The 16,806-nt window shown below is 48.6% G+C and overlaps 1 protein-coding gene across 7 annotated transcripts in view; it reads left to right on the top strand.

Moving 5' to 3' along the window:
* Window positions 1-12,034: 12,034 nt before the first annotated feature.
* Window positions 12,035-16,806, top strand: part of TNRC6C (trinucleotide repeat containing adaptor 6C) — a 244,675-nt gene continuing 239,903 nt past the window's right edge. For all 7 annotated transcript variants that reach the window (XM_082774728.1, XM_082774732.1, XM_082774733.1 and 4 more), the window contains exon 1: window positions 12,035-12,054. The gene's annotated coding sequence lies outside the window, so the exon portion shown is untranslated. The remainder of the gene's footprint in view (window positions 12,055-16,806) is intronic.

Below are 16,806 nucleotides of genomic sequence, written 5' to 3' on the forward strand. Positions count from 1 at the left end.
TTAGGAAAAAGGCTGAGAGGGGTAAAATCCAGGAGGGATTTCCTCAGGATTTTTGTGCGAGGTTATCCGCATCCAAAGCTGCCCCAGACCCAGCATCCCAGCACAGGCACCTCACCGTGCTCAGCCCACGCTGGATGCAGACATTGCTCTTTGGATCATCACCGTGATGGGCTCTAAGGGGCCAGGCTCGTGTTGTGGAAGGGGACGATGCCCCGGCATGCACCAAAAGCTGCCACGGTGTCTTTGATACAGCCAAGAAGGAAGTGCAGTATTTTTTTAATGCTGTGTTACACTTTAATGGCAAGCAGCTGGTCGGATGTATAACCTGGACCTGCGAGGACACTGCCTGCCTGCACAACCTTAACCTGTCTGCCCGTCCCTACGAGAAGCTCACTGAGTAAATACCCAAATACCCTGTAAAGGTGAGGAGGGGGTAGGTCTGTGCTCGCTGCCCATGGGCTGCTGCAGCAGCGTGTGCCTGCACCGCTTGGCTTCGTGTGTGCAGAAGTGCTGCTCCATCATAAACAAGGGAGTCAAATGCGAGGCTTAGTCTGTGTGGAAATTTCCCTGTCTTTTTAATCTATCATTCATCAAGTTTTGATGAATGCCTTGTGAGCCAGAGAATTGCTCTTCTCTATCACAGCTCTGAGTTGCCAGCCTGCCGAAAAAATGTACCCGTGTCTATTCAGAGAGTGGCATGCTTTCTTTGAGACTTCTTGTATATACTGTTGTGGTTGCTTGTGGATGGAGATGGGAAATTATCTCATAGTGAATAATTAATAATAAAAAACTGCATTTCTCTGTTCCCAGCAGAGAACTGGAAAGTTTGTCTTGCATATTGAGTTGCAAATAGCAAATCCAGGGGAGTTAAAAAATTATTCCGAGCTTAGTTTCTCCTAAAATGCAGGTCTGAATGCAAATTGTTCTAATTACCTAGGTGGCTTGTAATCAGTTCTGCCCTGGCAGGGCTGAAAGTGGCTAGCTCCATGTCATACTCATGAAAATACTGCCTTGAACGCGTCTTTATAACCAGACAAAAGAATTCTCCTCAAATGCATGCTCATTTCCAAAGCTAATTTCAATGCTAAACCTGCAAGATATTAAGATATTTTTAGGTGTTTTGCTCCTGTTTGGAAGCTAGTGCTGTTTAACTCTGTAACTACCTGTTTATTTGGCTGAATTAAACACTGCTGCATTCGTTAGCATTTACAAGAGCTTAGTAATACAATCAGGCACTAATGCATTCATTTTCTACTTGACTGCTCATTCATTGAGATGTTAGTACATAGGAAGAATATGATCAGGGTGACTGTGGGATGAACTAATCAATTCATAATGAATAATCTGAAAATACAGATGTCTGAGGGAGACGTCTTCAGCACAGAGCGAGCCCGGCAGGCCTGGAGGAGGCCCCAGCAAGGTGGGGTGCTGAGCTCGGTGCTGAGATGCCTCCACCTCCCTTCCACTTGGGCAGAGCTTACCAGGAGCTGGTTCAAAAGCTGTGAATTGAGTACCTCTGGAGCAGTCTTCCCCCAAGTACAAGCCCTGGTGACCTTTGCTGAAGCTGTGGAGATCTTTATCTGTGAGAGATGGTGGGAGGAGAGCTGCTGGGGGTTCCTCGTGACAGTCCCTCCTTGCTGCCTGCCTTTCCTCATCCCAGCCTCTGCCAGGGTTTTGTGGTCATCTTTTCTGGTTCTCAGCATCCTCTCAGTGGTTTTATTTTAACTTCTCTCTTGGGAGTTAATTGTTGCAGATGGTCCTGCATAATCCTTCTGATGGCAAATAGGAAAGCTGAGCTGAGGTGCAGACCGAGGGCTGGAATCCCTTTCAGGTCAGAGCAGGCTTCAGAGGTGCAGAAGACACTGGTACAGTGACCCGAGCAGGTGTGCCACGGCTGTCTCCAATGAGAACAGTGATTTTGGAAACCACTTTGTTTGCTGCAGGCACAGCTCCAGCTATCTGATAGTGCTGTGGCAACGGGGGCAATGCTCGGTTCCTTCATCGCCGTGTTTCAGCAGAAAGTGTGCCACCCCGTCAGGGCTGGGGTATTTCCTGAGGGTTATTGCATGTGTGCTACGTCTGGCAAAGCAGTCCCTGCTGCTGTTCCCCGTGGTGCTCCTGGAGCCCAGCTGCCCCCCGTCAGACCCTGGGAAGGGGGTGAGCAAGCACTGCTGTACAGTAGCATAAATCATGTCCGTGTAGACCGGCAAAGCTCAGATGTCCCCTCCTCAGCCAGCCTTGCTGATACTGCTGGTGTGTGCTTGCTTACACTTGGGCAAGGACATGCTTTTTCTCTTTTTCCTTCTGGCACCTCTTTGGTTCCTACAGATGAGAATGTCATCTTGATTGCTTTGATTAGCAGGTGTGAGTGGAACCATTTCATTTCTCGAGCCTGAATTTCTTGGGTAAAAGTGAAATCAGGGCTGCTGCCTGACACCTCCTGTTCCCTGAACCCAGGAGCAGTGCACCCCAATCCGTTGGCCCAGTCCCAGAGAAGGGATGTGGCAGTGTGACACCTTCTGCCTTTGTTTCAAAACAAAACAAGATTCACTCTGGGAAGGGTTCTTACGGTGTCCAGGAGCACTTCAGTGATCCCATCGTGTGCAATGATTCCTGCTGGTGCAGATTGCCGTGGGTGATAGGGTGATGAATGTCGTTGAGATTAACCTCAAAGCAGTGTGTGTGTGTACATAACCATCTGAGATCTACCCTGCCCCTCTCAGTGCTGTGTACGTTTCAACCCCATCAGCTCCACTTCGCTTTTCCAGAGGGCTGTGGCAGGGACTGCAAGGAAAAAGGGGCTGCGCCTGCCTGCCCATCTCATGCTTCCTTCTTGTAAAAACTGAAGTCTTGCAAATAAATTCCTAGCAGTCTTCAGTCAGAGCAGGTGACTGGCAGGAGGGCACCCGTCCTGCAGAGGACACTTGTCCTGCTCAAGGGGGAGACTTCAGAGAGATTTAGGAGGACAGGGGAGGTTCAACCTGAGCAGCGCGTGCCTGCACACCTCTCCCTGTGGGGGATTTTTTTCTTCCCCCTTCTTTCACCGCCCGGCATTCTTTATTGTCTCTCGCAGGTAGATCACTCATTGCTATAAATTTTCTTATCTCCAGTGCTTTTCCAATTACGGATAACAACAGGAAAGCAGTCATTGGTTTCTAAAAGGTCATCAAGATATAGGGCCCGGTTGGGAAGGGGATGACTTATGGAGTTAGCTTGTGTAAATCTGGGGAAGTTTTATGCACAAGTCAGGCACGAAATGTAAGTGAGATTCATAGAAGACAAATTTACACTGGCTTCAGTTAGTAGAAATCAAAACGGTTATGAAAATTTCCCCGTCTCTCTACGCCTGTGTGTGCAAAGAAAAAGACTGAACTGTGTTCTCCACGCGCCTGTGGGGCTGGGGAAGGGCTGCCCGGGGCCGTGGGCTGCCCTCTTGGTCCAGAGGACATTTAGGGGGTGAGGTATAAACACGAGCTGCTCCCACCACCTGCTTTGCTGGTCCTCCAGAGGTGACCTCCTCCACGAGGGCAGCTCGGTCTTGGCTGTGTGCCGTTTGTCACCACATTTCTGTGCCCCCAGCTGTGCGGCTGTGAGCAGAGGAGACATGTGGCTCCCTGGTGGTGGTACAGGCTGCAGCTCCATCCAGGGGGGCTCTTGGCCTTACTGTGTGCTGGAAGGGTCCCTCGGGCTCTGTAGGGTCCCTTGGGCTCTGTAGGATCGCCGTCACTGATGTCTGTGCAGCAGGGAGGTTTGGGGACTGCTTCCCCATGCACGGCCTTTGTGAGCACGTGCCCCCATCACAGGGCAGGGCCTGCCCCTGCCCAGAGCCACACAGCCCCTCGGATGAGGAGGGAAGGTGCTCTCCAGCCTTGTGTCCTGGCCTCTCCCACTGCAGCTCTGGTCACCCAGCTCCCCTACTGCTTCCCTGTGCTGCTGAAGGTAAGCTAAGAGGTTCACCTGGCTGCCCAAATTACTGACACCACCCTGGGAAACCACCTGCACGTGGTGGGTTTCCATCCTGCAGTCCCTTTTAGGCACACAGCTGAGGCACTGAAGTGATGTTCGTCATCAGGTCAGCAACAGGAGCGTCAGAGGGGAGGGAGGAAGAGGAATATCTGCCCCAAAATGAGCTACTCCACCTGGAGACCTGGAGGTGCTCTTACTGTTAGCCAGGGAGGGGGACCTGGGTGGCTGCTGGCCCACCAGTGTCAAGCCACGGGGGGGAATTTGGGCAGCGGGGATGTGGTGGCAGGACATGGGCCTTGGCCTTGCTGAGCACCAGCAGCTGGAGGGAAGCCCTGGGAGCCAAGCCCTGGCTCTGTGGAGCAGGGCACAGCCCCACACAGCATCCCCCACGGTGAGAGCTGCAGGCCGGGTGGCATCCAGCCACGGCAGCTGGGGTGGAGACAGGGCAGAAGCTTTGGCTCGCAAGGCAGGGCTGTTCTCCAGATGCTCTGTTGTCCTCTTTCGGAAAAAAGGAATAACAATAATGCCGTGTAGATCCAATTTCCAATATCCTTGACATGGCAAATGGCTGGGAGCACACCAAGGAGCCAGGGATGTGGGCGTTTCTGACCAAGCTGCCTCTGTGCAGCCGAACACAATGTACGGCACGGGGCATCGCCCCCCTGAACCTGCTCCAAAGCCCAATTCAGATGGTACAGAGGCGTCTGGCAGCAGGAAGTGTTGGGAGCTGCCATGAGCTCCTTAACCTTCGGACTAATGCACGAAGTCACTTCTGTCACAGCTGCCTGAACAATACATTTGCCAATTAAGTTAATTCGATCAAATCCCTTGTATCCAGCAGAAAGGGCAGAGCAAATCCAGGTGAGGGAGAGAGAGCAGAGCCAAACTTCTCCTCTATGTCACGTGCAGGCAGAACAAAGGGCGTGCGTGCGTGTATAAATATTTATGGATAATTGCACTGTGCAGCCACAGCATAATTGACGAGTTGAAGTCCAGTTCCTGGGACGTGCCCTCCCTACCTGCAGCACGACAGGGCGACTTGGGGAGCCTGCAGCTTCTGCACTCAGGGCTTCAGTGTTTTCACTGAGGACTAGTTAAAATGCTTCATTTCTAATCTTGGTAAACTGATTTTCTTTCTCTGCCCTTCTGTGCACAGTGCTGGGTTTGTTCAAGCCCTGCAGAAAGCGTGCCTTGGCGTGGAGATACCGTTGGGTTTCTTGACATAAATGCAGCTCCAGGTTTTCCCCACTTACCTAAAGCTGTTGTGAGAGTAGGTTGCTGCCACAAAAGCGTCTGGTGTAATGAGGTGACACGTAGCTTTCCTGATGAATGACAGGATCTCCTCCAACCTCACCTAGGAAGCCACGTGCTTTGGACACAGCCTGTGACACTTTGCATTATCACCCAGATAACTGCAGCACACCCCAAATCCTGGAAAATGGGTAAATTTAGTGGTTCTTGGTTGAAATGCAGAACGTGATGAACCAGGCTCCTCTCCCTTGACCGGTTCTGCCCCACAGATGAGGGCACGATCCAGCCCGACAGCAGGAAGGGTCACTCAGGGGCTGCCCAGGGGCTGACGCAGCAGTGATTAAGTTGTGCTTTGCTAGGTTTTGTTGCGTTGTGTTGCAATTTGGCTTGCTGCCCATCTGTCTTGCCATTTTAAATACACCCGTAGTCTTGTGGAGGTCATGGTCAAATCCAAGAGAACCCAGATCATGTAAATTATCCTCCTCACCCCCCAGTCTCTCAAGAGATTGTAAGAGTGCTTGTAGCTGGAGCATCCCCTCCCTGACACGGGCGCTTATATAAAGTCTGGACCTGGTAATAGCTTTCCCATCTGGGAAGGAGGTAAGAGAAAAATTCCCTTTGTCAGTTCTTTTTTTTTTTTTTTCCTTAAGCTTTTCTTCCTCCCTCTTTAATTCGCCCTGTTGGCAGGACAAAGAATGGCAACGGCGTCGCCGTGCTGCTTTCCAGATTGACACCGAGTGAATGCGGCCGCTCGTAATCACTGCCTGCAAGCATTTATCACTTCCCCAGATTACAACGTGGGGAGCAGGTGTCTGACCTGCGATGACAAAAACATGGAGTGGTGCTAGGGAGGAAGGAAATAGATAAGATGTCATTTTTCAGCACAATTTTTCTCTCTTTAATGTTCCCCTAGATTATGGGAAACAATCATGGGATGTGGAGCACTGATGCTTTATGGTGTCAGTAGGGTTTAAGGTTTTAGGTGCAAAAAAAAAAAAAGTGATGTTGGATCTTGTATATTATGGAGTATTTATAGGACACACTAACTTTTTAAAATTTATTTACTTGAGGCGAGGAAGATAAATGGGATTCTGTGTCCAAGTACTTGTATCCAGAGGAAATTAAAAGGAGCGCCTCTTGAACTTGGCCTCCACTTAGGACAGAAAAATGACACAGAAATGACCCTTTGTAGATTAAAGAGCTGCTCACGCCTCAAAGGAGGTGGTAGAAATTGGTTATAAAAAAATAAAAATCTTCCTTTCGCATATTACATGTTTTCTGCTTCTCTTCAACTCTACATTTTTCCTACTAAAAGTACCACAAAAAAAAAAAAAAAACATCCCCCAACTTTTCTGTGGCACCTTCTACCCTACCCTTAAACGCTCCTGTGACCTGTGACTGCTGCTTCAAAGCTGACTTCAGTTTTTGATCACCGAACGTATCTCAAGACGGATGCTGAAAGTGGTTTTAACTTTCCTGAGCTGCAGCTTGGGGTTTAAAACCTCATCTCTCATCTTAATAATAGTAATTTTGCTCTGAGCTGCTTTCATGCTTTCCATCTGAGTAGCTGGCAAACGTCCTGCACATTTAAGCATCACAATGTCCTAGGATCAGAGTGCAAACCCCCAAAACTCAGTTCCAGTTCTTAAACATTGCCCAAATCAGAGCTACTCGTGTCTGAAAGCTCCTTGGAGATCTGTTGTTGCTGTGTACAGGTGGGGAAGGAGGAGCTGAGGGGTCAGGGGATCTTACTGAGGATCCCACGCTGGATATGACCAGGCCCTATGAGATTAGCTCAACCCCACACCTCTGGGTTCTCTGCTCTGCCTTCCAGTCAGTGCTTCACTGGTTAAAGCAGCAGCCAACCACCTAGATTCCTATCTTAAATGTTTTGAGTGATGAAAAAACATGATAGCAGCTGGGAAGGGTTCTCTCCACAGCCTAGCACCTGAGCAGGTCATTGCGGTGAAAGCTTTAAGAGCTGGCAGCATCTCCTGCACTGAGAGGCAAGAAACGTGTGGGCATTGCGGGCTCCTGGGCAGGAGGAGCTGGTTCTCGAGCAGCCTGGCTGCTGTGGGCTGCTGGAGGTGCTGAGAGGAAGGCAGTCCTTGTGGTGTGTCCAGATGCACGAGAGTTGGTTCCAGAGTCCTTGGGAGAGTTGTGGCTTTGGCGCTGCTTTTGAGTTAATGCCCAAAAGGCTTCTGCGAGGAGTGATTTCCTCCCGCTGGGTGCTTTGGTTGGTGAGTGCTCGGTAACGCCAGGCAAGATTTGGAACGGGAGGCTGCACGCTCATCCCTCTCTTCTTGTGAAATGGAAACAAACTGGATTTTCCTTCCCTTCCTTCCCTGCAGATTTCCAAGCAGTGCACCCGTTGCACGTCCTGACCCTTGCTCTGACAGCTGCGGGGTGCTAGGCCAGTGCCAGGATCCCTGGTGCAGAACGAGGCCCGTCCTTGCCAGCCCTGCTCCAGGCATCCTTTCTGTGCCAGGGAATAACCCACGGGGAAGGCAGCTTGTAACTGGGGTAACTGGGGGATGGAGGAGCAGCGTCTTGGAGATGCCAGCGCTGCGAGCTTTCCCTGAGCAGTGTGCAAGGGGGCAGAGAAGAATCCAGTGCACCTCTGTGAGCAAGGAGAGGACGGGGACAGAAACCCTGCTGTGCAGGGGCTGTCTCTGCACGCACCCAGAGACTTTGCTACGAGCAGAAGCACGGTGAGAGCATCAGCACAGCCCGTCTGGAGGCAGCTGCTCCTTGTGCTGTGTTGCACTTTGGTGCCACAAGGTGATCTCTGCGCCTTCCGAGCAGCCTCCGGAGCAGATCTCCGTGTCCTTGAAGGTCAGCCCATCAGAAGTGACAAGGGGAAAAGAAGAATTTCGAAGCACGCCTCCTTTCGTCCTTGTCGGGGTGTTCTCTGATGCTAGGGGAGGCTTTTCACGTTGTTCTACCAAAACTAAATAAAAACAAAGATAAAATTTTGGGGATGGCGGTAATGATGTTGAGGACTTTGCTTGTCTCTGTCTATAACAGCCTTCTGGCTAGTAATCTGAACGGAAATAATAATTTGAAAGGGAAGATAATTAAATTAAACAGGCAACCAAACTGGAGGAATGAGACTTCTGATGAAGGAGGGTGGCTGGGGAAAAAGTAGAGGAGGTGGCGGAGGGAAGCAGCACATCTCTTTAAATTGTCAATCTCTCAGGGCAAGGTTGCTGCAGACATAATGAGTGTCCTAGTGAATTATCTCCCACTTTTATTGTCTGTTGCTACCACGGAAAGATGGGGAGGTGGGGAAACTAACTTTTTTTTTTTTTTTTTGAATTTGGACAGACTTAAAGAAGTGGCATCAAATTTGAAGGGCACCCAATCAATCTGTTGTCCTAGCTGCATGAAATTGTATTTCCCTGCCACTTCATATCTTATTTGCAGCAGCTGGGCTGTAAGTCATTGGTGATAACATTCTTTATTATGCAGCCGTGTTTATGAACTGTGCCTGGAAAGAGATGATAGAAATATGCAGCAATATGCAAAGGGGGGGATGCTGGGGGGAGGGGGAATAAATGCTAGTTGCTAGGGCAACCGTGGGGCTATTTTGGGCATCAAATTTTACAGATGATGAAAAGCATTTTCATGTGATGGTTGGTCTCTCCGGGAAGAGAAGGGGAGTGAGGGCACACAATAAACCAAGAAGATAATATTCAAGAAGGCAGGCATTTAATTTTTTGTATCTGGATACGTGTATAGTTTTAGCTGTATGGAAAACGTATGAAACGCCAAGTAGTTAGTGCCTCCTGGAGAAGGAGAGGGGTGTAACTAAATGGGAAATGGCCCGGTAGTAATTTGGGGGCCTTTCCTACACTGCTTGGCAAAGTCTAAATCTGACCGGTGCTCTCCAAAAGCGTTGTGTGAGCCGTGCTGGTGTCTGCAGCTACCCCTGCTTGCCCACGGGCTGTCTCACCACAGGCATCTGACTGCTTTTTCCCCAAAAGGCTTCTCCACCCACATCACGGCAGCAACTGAGCCAATTAACTCACAGCCCCTTCTGCCACAGGTTAAAAAAACAACAAATTATTGAAGACCGCTCTTGACTCCTTCAAGGATCAGGTGATACCCATGCTTGACACACATTAAAATGCTAAGATTGATTTAAAAAAAAAAAAAAAAAAGGGAATTGGTCTCAGGTCACTGCCCTCAGGCAGAGATCACCAGCATGGAGCATTTGGGGTGCTCCTGCCGTGCCACCACGCAGAGATGGAGGGGCTGGGACCCCCATGTGAGCAGGAGCTCCCAGTGAGGAAGATGATGAGGAGGAAGATGATGATGGGGAACCTGGACCTCGCTGCCCGGGGCTTTGCAATGCTTTGGGCTGAAGGGAGTAGCAAAGAGTCATCAGGGCTGAGGGTGCTTGTACAAACGGAGCACAGGTTTCCCCTTTTTTGGCCTGGAGGAGTGGGTCAGGAGGTGCAGTCACCTCGATTAGCACAAGCTGGGACCTGGTGTATCTGCCCCTGCTGATAGGCCCTTGGTGGAAATGCAAAGAGCAGCCCCAGTTTGGGTGCCCACCTGCACCTGTGGGCATTTGGCACCAGCAGAAGGGGCAGGAGGTGGGGGATGCTCCAGCGCCTGGGGAGCACCAGCAAGGTAAGAGCTTGTCCAGGCCTCTCAGCCTCTGACTTCCCCGGGGGTAAAGCTTGCTTATTTTCCGGACTAGTTCTGTTGTGGTGATGCTTTTCTTAATTTGATTTTGCTGGAGCTGCCTAGGCTCTGAAGGAGAACAAGCTTATGGGCGTTGTTTGCAGCCCCTGGATGATGGCTGCTGCTCGAGCCATTCTTAAAATCCTCGGAACTCTGAATATATCGGCACATTAAGCTGGTTAAAGTAAACAGCGCCTGGTTTTGGCATGAAATCTATTTCAAATACAATATAATGTGACTCCCTTATTGCTCTAAAGTTGTGTTTTTAATTAAGTAGTTAGCGGTGGCGGTGAGATTCTTCTCGAATAATTAAATCAAGGTAGTTTAGTGAGTAATTGTAAAGCGAATTGCTAAGACCATAAGGCTGCTGGTGAGACAGCCTGTTTTCTCTCCGAAAATTAATCTAAGTGATGTGCGTTGCTAAGAAAGTAGTAGCACACTTTGCTGGATAATGGCCATTTGTCTTGGTGCGCTTTGATTTTCCAGCTGCATCTTCCCACCTCCACCTTCCCGTCCTTCAGTTGTCTTTCCCAGACACGAGCCCTTCTGCTCAGCGCGTTCCCCAGCCCTTACCCTGTTGTCCTTGGTAGCTCAGCACAGAAGGCTGAGAAGGGAGCCTGCAGGAGTTTAGTTAGTTAATAATAATAACTAGGGGCCGATGTGATGGGTTCCTGTGTGTGTGGGGCCAGGATTTTGAGTCTGGATTTCCCAGCTTCTGGCCAAGCCGGGGCTGAGCCAGCCCTGCCTGTGTCTTACACCCCAGCATCTAATCCAGGGCTGTTGTTTGTGTGCCAAGCTGCTATTTAAGTAGCTCAATTGGCATGTAGTAATTCTCTCGCTGCTGTGGATTCCAAATAAAGGCAGGCAGCAGATTATCTGCTGTCCTGTTACATTTCCTTTGCCAGGAGAGCAAAGGGAAATCCTCCCCACAGCCCCTGCATGCGCGTGGGTGCCTCCCCCTGTGGTTTGTGCAGCCTGTCTGCAGCGTCCTGGCCGTCCACGTGCACGATAAAAGGAAACAGCAGATTTCTATGTCGTTAGTGCCAGGCTCGTTGTTTTTGAGAGCCCGCCTCGTGTTCTCTTAGGACCTCTCCTTGCTGTGCCTGAGGAACGCGTCCAACAAACACGACAAGTTTTAGGGAAGTTAGGCTGGCTCCAGACCGCGCCTGGGGATGTTTTCAAAGGCAAAATGAAAAATTAAGTGAGGAAAGCCTGACCACCCTCCTGGAAACATCCTCAGCAGCCACGCGATAGCTCACAGCTGAGGTTTTGTCAGGGTGTTTGTTCCCTAACTGCAAAGTCCACCAGGGCTGATGGGGACGCTGATACCTTGTGGATTTACTTCAATGAAGTGGGATTTTTCTAAAGTGCCTCAATAATTTAGGTGTGCAGCCTTAGTGAAACACGTTCGGGTACCTTTGGAAATCCCGTTCATGACTCTCCGTTATGCTTTATGAGCCTGCAGCCCTCGGTGGGGACGTTATTTCATGCTCTAGGTAACAGTGGAAAACTCCGTGGTTTTTAGCACCGGCCTGGCTCTCTACCAGGAGAACAATTGACAGGGATGATGTTGTTAGGGCGGCCTCAATTCCCTACACCTTCCCTTTTCTGAAGGAGATGAGGTTGCAGAACTGCAGAGTGTTCTCAGCCATCATCAGCCAGCCAAGTTTTGATGAAATGTTAGAACTTGACAGTTTTTCTTTTACTTTAAGAAAAAAAAAAAAAGTCCCTATTTCCCTCTTCTTACCACAGAAGGTAGCAGATATCTCAATGTTTTCAGGTGTTTGTGTTTGTGTTTTTTTTTAAAGGCAATATTTTTTCACATATTAGGCTTTATGTTTGGGTTTCCAATAGCTTTGTCCACCAAGAGTTTGTCTCTCATCACTGATTCAGGTGTACAATGAGAAACTGGAGATTTTCATTTCATTTCTGGTCCCTCCTGCACTTGAACCAGCAGAAACACTGAGCACAAAGCTGAAGCCATCTTTCTGTGTGCTGTGTGGTGCAGCCCCTGTTGTATTTTACATGGGTGTAAAACATGAGAATAACACCAATTCAGTTTTATTATTTTTTATTTTTCAGGACATGGAAGCTTCTGGCGGTGAATTTAAATCCAAAGACAGTCGAGATCTCAGTGACAGACAGGTCAGTGCCTCTGTATTTTTTTTTCTTAATCAAAAAGTTTGTTGTGATTCTTCATGCTGACTGCGTCGATGTCTTGTGAGTTGCAGAAGAAAGATAAGTGCTCTGCTTTGCAAAAATTAGTCTTTGCCATTGCTGGATGGGGGTGATGTTGCTGACAGCAGTCCTAAACACAGAACCCAGGCTCAGATTTACTTGGAGCTCGGGTTCGGGATTGCCACAAGCTCTCTGTGTACCTGTTTGGTGAGAGATGCAAGGACAGATACATGCTCGTTGGTTTGTGTGCGGCTCAGGGTGTAAATCTTGCCTATGGACCTGAAGATCTGTGCTCGTCCAGATCTTGCCTGGTCACATAGATGTCCCTGCTTCCTTTTTATAAGGGAACAAAGAAGAGGTGTTTCATGAAACTCTGTGTGGTCTGTGGATTCGTTCTGGAGGAGGCCAAGTATTTAAAAACAAACAAAACCCTCTTGCAAATATTTGTTTAAATGTTCCGCTTTTACTGTTTATATTCCATTTGCATGTGGGATGTGGAAAGATGCATTTTAATCCAAACAGTGTAAATGAGAATAGGAAAGAAATTGCATTTTCACGTGCCGGTTTCTATCAGACCCCTTCCACGTTGGGTTCAGTTTACATACGTGTGTATTGTTGATACATTTCTATATGTGTGTGTATATACAAAATCTATGCGTGTGCCATTTAGAAACGTGTTTTGCAGTAACCTAAATGGTGGTCCCAAATCTGCCAGCTCTCCAGCCTGACTCTTGGTTCCTGCCCTTGGCAGGAGCTGTGTGGTTACCCCTTAGCAGATGCTCTTAGTGGTTGGTGCCAGAACCTTCAGGAGTCCCTTGAAGTTTAGGAATACTTCACAGACTTGATGTTAAATGAAGTAGAAAAATCAAACAAAGCTTCTAAAGGCCATCCCTAAGCAATTGTAGCATAGCCAGAGCAGCTGGTATTCCCTACAGCAATAAGGTGTTTAAAAAGAAAAGGCAGCAAACACAAGAAATTATTACTGGAATGAGGACTGCCCCAGAGGTGGCTTTTTTAATTTTTTTTTTTTTTGAAGTGCTCAGATAATGTTCACTGCACTCTGGTTATCTGACCCCTATAGCTGGCGGCTCAAGCCAGGTATAGAATTGTAGAATCCTGAAAGTTGGGAAAGCCCTCCGGGATCACCTGGTCCAACCATCGCCCTATCACCCACTGAACCACGTCCCCAAGCACCACGTCCAACCTTTCCTTGAACACCCCCAGGGACAGTGATGCCACCACCTCCCTGGGCAACCCGTCCCAATGCCTGACCACTCTTTCTGAGCAGAAATATCTCCTCATTGCCACCCTGAATCTCCCCAGCACAATTTGAGGCCATTCCCTCTTGTCCTACAAGGGTAGGTGACCCCTCCACCATTCCTTGCTCTTCCTATCTGGGATCAAGTCAAAACCTGTTGACTGAGCTGAAGACTGCTGGTGTAGCTCTTGTCTGTGGGAAGAGTTGAGGTGCATTGGTGCTGCTAAAAAACTGTTTTATTACTGGGCTTGGATAGGGAAATGGTTTCGGCTGTGTCCTGTGCTGATAAGGTCCTATAGGAGATGTTGGGATCTGATGGAAAAGCACCACAATCCTACCATTTGCAGCGTGACCCACATCTGCAGCTTTCTGGGGGGGATGTGACCCTCTGCTGTCTGTCAATCCCAATTCTGCAGCCCCCCAGTGACCCCAGGAGATGGGAGGGACGCCACGATGCTCCCAGCACAGCCTCGCTCCCTGCCGGAGCAGCCTTTCCCCTCCAGGCAATTCAGAATTCCCTCTCCGAGGCTGACTCCCCTCTTCAGATGTGCTGTACAATGTCTCTCCACTGGATACCCACTGAATGCCTAATTTTTAACCACTCTGTCTGTCAGATCCACAAAAGCTGTTACTGGAGGTGTTTGCATAAAAGAGCTCCACTATAGGTATCTGAGAGCAGCTGGCGATGCTCTAGACAGTATCCAGCAGCGCTGATCCAGGCAGGATGCTTTAGTCTCCCTGGCTTAATGGTTATGTGCATTTTCTTAATGTACCCTCCCCCTCAATTGCCTCCTAAATTAGCATTCAGGATGTGTCCAGCCCTGGAAAGAAAAGAAGTTTGGAGCCTCTTCCTTTCAGACTAGGCGAGGTTCGGTGTTACTGGAAATAAAGCAGGGATCTGAGACGGGTTGGGGCAGAGGGTGCTGGGCTGGGCTCAGCCTCGCCTCTGGGCAGAAGTGATGCTGTGGTGGTTTTTGTTTTTTTTCTGGTCTGATGGGGGTCCCCAGGGTGGTGTAAGCAGCCGGGTGCTGCTCGGGCTCTGCTGGGCATCTCTGGCAGTTTCCTGGCTGCGTGAGTGTTTAAAATGCTGAATGATTTCTTCATCAAGCCTCTCTGCATAATTAATGACCGTGCTATGAAAGTGCAGCACTTGTAGGATTTGATTGGTTTTGTAGTTGTTTTTTTTTTTTTTTTTTTTTTCTTAATGTCTTTTTTCTTCCTTTTGTCCTCCACCTCTCCTGCCCTTCGTCAATGCTGCGCTTTTAAATATGAAATTGGTTTGGGTTTAGGTTAAGGAAAACGCGGAACAAAAGAGTAAAAGTCCCTTAGGAGACGGTCACTGGGCCGTGGAGCCCTGACGTGCAGCTGAGATCCTTGGCTCCCCTCACCCCGTGCTCTGCTCTGCTTCCTTGGGCTGCTGGCCAGGAGCACTTGTGGCTCGTGTTAAACACAGAAGTGGTCCTGAAGAACTCGTGCTTGAAGTCTCAGGTATTTAGGGCTGTTTGTGCCCTCAGGAGCAGCATTTCCCTGGGAATGGGAATGTGTGCTCGGTGCCCCAAGTTGCCTTGCTGCGGTGGTAACCGGAGGGTTCAAGACGAGACATGGTAATGGAGGTGGTGAAAAATGCTGAAGGGTGATGTGCCTTAACGAGGACAGATGCACGAGGAGGCAGGTGCTGTTCTGCTGCTGCGGCTCACAGGAAACCAACCACAGAAGTAGATTTAGTGCGTGCAGGGCTCGTGGTGCGCTCAGAGGTGCAAATATCTGATTCCAAAGTTGATATAATCAAAGAGTGAGAGAAGATTGGATGTGAGAGGTTTAAGTTGCTGTAAATTAAAGCAGCTCTGCTGAACTCATTGCAGTTGTCCAGGGTGTTTGCAAATGTAACCGAGAGGACTCGGCTCTGTCTCTCCAGCTGATGGTTGGCTGGAAAATGTCTTTTTTTCCAGTAAGTAAAAGTGAGCGGGGCAACTTTGTCTTTGAATCACAGGATACTTCGTGCTCAGGTCTTTCTGTGTGTACTGTGAGCCAGACAGACCTGTTGTCCTCTTACAAGCTGCAAATTACGCAGGCAAATGTAATTACCCATTCCCTTTGTTATTAGTGTGCAGCGAGGAAGCTTCAAGCTATCGGCCCTTTCTTGGTATTTCAAAGCTTCCTTGCAAGATGCATCCTTGATATTGAACACAATGAGATGTCCTTTTTTTTTTTTTAAATTCAATTAAACATTTGCCTACTGTGACTCTTTATTCACTGCAAATTGTCTCTGTAAATAATCTTCATCAAAAGTCAGAACCAATCCCCATTAGTTGTTTAGATTAATTAATGAGTCCCCCTGGAGCCACCCAAATGAATTCAATTTAAACGTCAACAACTTGGCTATGGAGTTTCCCAGGTTGGCATTAAGACAATATTAAACCTGCAATAAGTCACATTTAAAATGTTAATTCAAAGAAGCTCTCCATTTAGAGCATTTAATTAAATCCTTAAATAAACTGCATGGGCTCAATACCAGATGGTTCTGCATTTTCATTGCAGCAGAGAGCCTTGAAGTCATTGAGGGAAGTAATATTGGAGGCATGGTGAAGATAACCAGGATATATAGTGTAATAAAATCTAATCTTGTTTCCAGCAGGGAGATTCAGTGTATGTACACAACCTAGGCTAAAATTGTAAGTTAATTACATTAACCCCAGTGTACTCTGGTATCTGAGCAGCCAGAGATGAAATTAGTCTTTTTCCTATCATAAGATTCTTTTCAACTTCACTATATTAATTTTTAGCCAAATACTTACTCATAAGGAAAATTGAAGTTAATGTAACCAAAGACAAAGTAATGCAGTCTTAATATTCTGAAGGGATTACGGAGGGCCGTGAAAATACACTTTGCAAATGTCACTCACTTTGAATGGATTTGTGGTGGGAAGGTGGGAGAAAAGAATTACGGCTGTGAGCCACGCCGTGCTGGGGCTTAATGAAAGTCGTGATTTAAGAAACTGGGGCCTGAGGAAAATAAGTAAGTAAAAGATCAGGACCTCTGTCTGGGGCCCCGGGGCCCGGAGGAGGCTTGGTGAGTTGCCCACTCTATCAGGTGGCAGAGGCATAGGAGCTGTGGAATGGGGCTGTGCTGGAGGGAAGGATCCAAACCTTGGTGTTGTTGCAGGAAATGTGCCTTTGGCATCACGAGCTTCGTGCTGGCTGCCTGCTGACAGTTCCTGCAGTAAGCTGAGACTACGATCCTTCACCTCTCTAGCTAAAAACTTGGAATGCCGTTGGGAAGATGGGGCTTTTTCCCTCAGTTGTGTTTGTTTAAAAGTTAAAATGATGCTCAGAGTCCTTGGGTACAAGGTGCTGGTGGTTCAGAAGATGTTTGTCGGTTCCTGTCCTGCCTCTGTCTGTCCCCTAAACGCCTGCTGCTTTCCACGTGCCGTGGGTGCCTCCTCTCTGGTGCTTGCTGTAAG

Source organism: Aythya marila (genome assembly GCF_965140915.1).
Source record: "Aythya marila genome assembly, chromosome: 18".
NCBI classification, from domain to species: domain Eukaryota; kingdom Metazoa; phylum Chordata; class Aves; order Anseriformes; family Anatidae; genus Aythya; species Aythya marila.